The 3,963-nt window shown below is 34.2% G+C and overlaps 1 pseudogene; it reads left to right on the top strand.

The window, feature by feature from the left end:
• The first annotated feature begins 1,027 nt into the window (after positions 1-1,027).
• LOC102012878 lies at positions 1,028-1,383 on the top strand (annotated as a pseudogene).
• Positions 1,384-3,963: the final 2,580 nt, after the last annotated feature.

Here is a 3,963-nt window from a genome sequence, read left to right as displayed (position 1 = left end):
ATTTCCACTGAAAGTATACACAGAAGAATGAGCCAATGTGAGGACAAAATCTCAGATACAGTATATAGGATTTCAGTCAGCAATCATGAAAAGAAAGACTCCTTTAAAATAGCAAGGGAGTATGAGAAATCAGTACAGCAGCTGCTAGATGATGCAAAGAAGAATAACATAAGATAGATTGGAGTCAATAAAAAAGCAGAGGATAGAACAAATAGTATAAAATCCCTGTTTACAGAAGTCATGGAAGACAACTTCATAAGCAGGGCAAAAGAATTTGCCATACAGATAAGTGAGGAATACATAACTACAATTAGATATGATCAAAAATCTACACTAAAGCCTATAATAAAGTTCCCACAAACAGAATATTAAAAGTTGTTAGAGAAAAGAAACAAACTGACAATAAAGAAAGTCCATCAGAATCACAGCAGACTTCTCAATACAAACCCTCAAGTCAAGGAAAGCTTTGAGTAAAGTATTTCTGGCCCTAAAAGAAAATAACCTCCAACTCAGATTTATTTACCCCACAAAACTATTTTTCAAAATTGATGGAGCAATAAAATACTTCCATGACAAAGAACACCTGAGGAAATTCATGTACCCAAAGCAGAACTCCAAAATATTTTGGATATTCTAGAAAAAAATAATGAGAACTACAATTACATGAACCCCAACAGAATGAATCCACCAGGAAAGGCAAACATTTAAACTGAGGGGAAAATAGGGGAACCAACAATGGGAAAATAATACAACAAGGATAAGTCAGTATATATCCATTATAACCATCAATGTTAATGGTCACAAATCACCAATCAAAAGAAATAGGCTAGCAGAATGAATCAAGAGTCAAAATCCAACAATATGTTGCATACAAGAAACACATTTAAGAGTGCTCGTGTGCATGGGAGGTTTGTGCACAGTGGTCGTGGTCACGTCAGTTTTTGGTAAGGGCAGGTAGATGGTGGCCACGGCCTTTGGGCTGCAATGAACTGCACCCCCAGTTGAGGCAGGAGAGCTGGCCTGAAACATGGCCAGTACAGTGGTAGCAGTGGGACTGGCCACTGCTGCTGAAGGATTTGCAGGCCATTATGTTTCACAAGCCATGAAACATATGGAGCCTCATATAAAACAAGTTTTCCAGAGTCTACCAAAATCTGCCTTCAGTGGTGGCTATCATAGAAGTGAGTTTGAACCCAAAATAACAAAATGGAAGCAGCATTAATACTAGATGTAAGCCCTACTGCCAATAAAGGGAAAATAACAGATGCTCATTGATGAATTATGCTCTTAAATCACCCACACAAAGGAGGATCTCCTTATATAGCAGCCAAAATCAATGAAGCTAAAGATTTACTAGAAGGTCAAACTAAAAAAATGAAGTAAATGTATGATGCATTTTCAGTTCATATTAGTTTATGTATATGAGTACTTCTTACAGTAAAACACCTCTGAGCTACAATTTTCTTAAAATGATGTAGCATAACTAAAAAATTTTTTAAAAAGAAACATTTAATTAAAAAAGATTTATAGATCAAAAGTCAACAATACTGCATAGTGCAAGAACCCAGAACAAAGCAGGGGTAGCTATTCCATCTGAAGATAAAGTACATTTCAAGCCAAGAGTGATTAAAAGAGACAAAGAAGAGAATACACTACATCCTTGCAAAGAAGAAACAATCCAAGAGGAAATGATAACAGTCATAAATATATATGCACCAAAGGCAGTGCATCCAACTATATAAAACAACTATTAATGGACACCAAAAATCAAATAAGCACTAATATAATTGTAATGAGGGGAACTTAATATCCCATTGTTAAAAGTGGACAAATCAACTAGACAAAAAATTAACAATGAAATTAGAAATGAACCAAACTTTTGAATAAATGGACTTAGTAGATGTCTACAGAGTATTCCACCCCCTATCAAATCACAATACACATTCTTCTCAGCTGAACATGGGATGTTCTCCAAAACAGATCACATTCTAGCCCATAGAACATGCATTAGTAAATGCAAAGGAATTGAAGTTATCCCATGCAAGGTATCAGACCATTGTTTAATGAAATTGGAAATAAATGGCAAAAGAAGCCATAAGAACTTCATAAACACATGGAAATTAAATAACACCCTCCTGCACAATCAATGCATCAAACATGAAATTAAAGAAGAAATTATACAGTTTCTATAATTAAATGATAACACCAATACAACATATTATGGGACATAATGAAAGCAGTCCTATGAGAGAAATTTATAGTAGTGAATTCCCATATCATAAAAAAAGAGAAAGCTCAAATAAACAAAGTAATATTGAACGTTTCAGGTTCTACAAAAAGAATAACAAGTTAAGTCCAAGGCTCACACAAGGAAGGAAACATGAAGACCAGAGCAGTAACTAATGCAATGGAGACTAATAAAGCAATACAAAGAGTCAATGAATCAAAGAGTTGGTTCTCTGAAAGAGTAAGTAAAATTGACAAATCGCTAGCCAACCTTATCAAAAAAGGAAATAAAAGACTCAAATCCATTCAGTTAGGAATGAAAAGGGGTAAAATCACAACAGGTTCTACAGAAATCCAGATCATTAGTATCTACTTTGAGAAACTATATTCTGATAAGATAGAAAATGCAGAAGAAATGGATAGATTCTTAGATATATATAAATTACCAGACCTGAATCAAGAAGATATAAATATTCTAAATAAACTAGTATCAGTCAATGAAATTGAAAATGTAATTTAAAAACATCTCTGCCCTGAAATCAGAGTGACTGTTTATGGAGTAACGTGCACCATGCCACAGTCTTGCTTGGAACACTGATGCACTTCCCATTAAACACTGGAGTAAGTCGTTATTTCTTATAGTCAGTCCATCCTTTCATGACTTGGTTCTTACCTACCTTTCCAACCATACCTCTCTATTATTCTGGTGCCTGTATTCCAACTGAAGTGCTATTTACCAGCTACTTAATGCTCTAAGTATCATATTTGTGAATGTGGACCTGAGGATAAGAACTCCAGGGAACCAATACTAGCTCTACCATTTACTATATGACCATGAGAGAGGAATATAACTACTTTGTTTCTGTCTCTTCTTCTATAAAATTGGAATAATACAACCATCTACCTATAGGAAAATTGTTTGGCTTGAAAGAGATGATGGTGATTAACACTAACAGCAGAGTATGTGGAGATTGCCTAGTAGAGACGTCATTATTATTTCTTTATCCTCTTTAGTATTTCTTGTCATACTGTGTTGTATTTTACCTTTTAGTAGTTCTGTTCTTGCCTGAAAGACAGTTTTTTCCTTGTTATTTTTCAACTCTGTCTTGTCCTTTAGACTTAATATCTCAATCTTACTGCTTATCTAAGTTATATACTCCTTCCTATACCTTCTGTTTGATTGCATGTTGCTCATTTCCTTTGTTGATCTTATTTATTTTTAAATTTTTGTCTAAGTCACTAGACTATAAATTATATGAGTAGACATAATATCTGCCTTGTATAGTCCCAAACTCAACAAAATATAAAAGACTAAATATAAAATAGATACAAAGTAGACTCTCAATAAAAATTCTTTCAGTGAATAGGTGAATAAATGTGTTTCTAATCTCAGTCTAAATCCAGGGCCTGAATTTTTAGAAGGCAGAGATTCTTGAACATAAATGCCAGAAATTGGGCTCAAATTTTCTTGTTTTATTAGTATGGAAAGTCCTACTGAGATCCAAAGCCTGATCACTGATTTAATTTTTGTAACTACGGCCTATCCCCTAACCATGATAAATTTTGGTAACTTCATTTAGCAAATAAGGAACCAATACTCCTCAGAATTTTTATAGAGTCTTCATTCTTTTCCTTCCTAGACATCCTGATCTATTCCATGCAGATTTACTTGGAAGGAAAAATGTTGGTATAAGGTTATGAACTTTTGGAAGGAACCCGGAGATCAACTCTATGAAA

This window comes from Chinchilla lanigera, unplaced genomic scaffold, assembly GCF_000276665.1.
Source record: "Chinchilla lanigera isolate Chin_1 unplaced genomic scaffold, ChiLan1.0 scaffold00025, whole genome shotgun sequence".
Lineage (NCBI taxonomy): Eukaryota > Metazoa > Chordata > Mammalia > Rodentia > Chinchillidae > Chinchilla > Chinchilla lanigera.
Note: the sequence above shows the minus strand (reverse complement) of the source record. Positions and strands in the feature narration are given on the sequence as shown.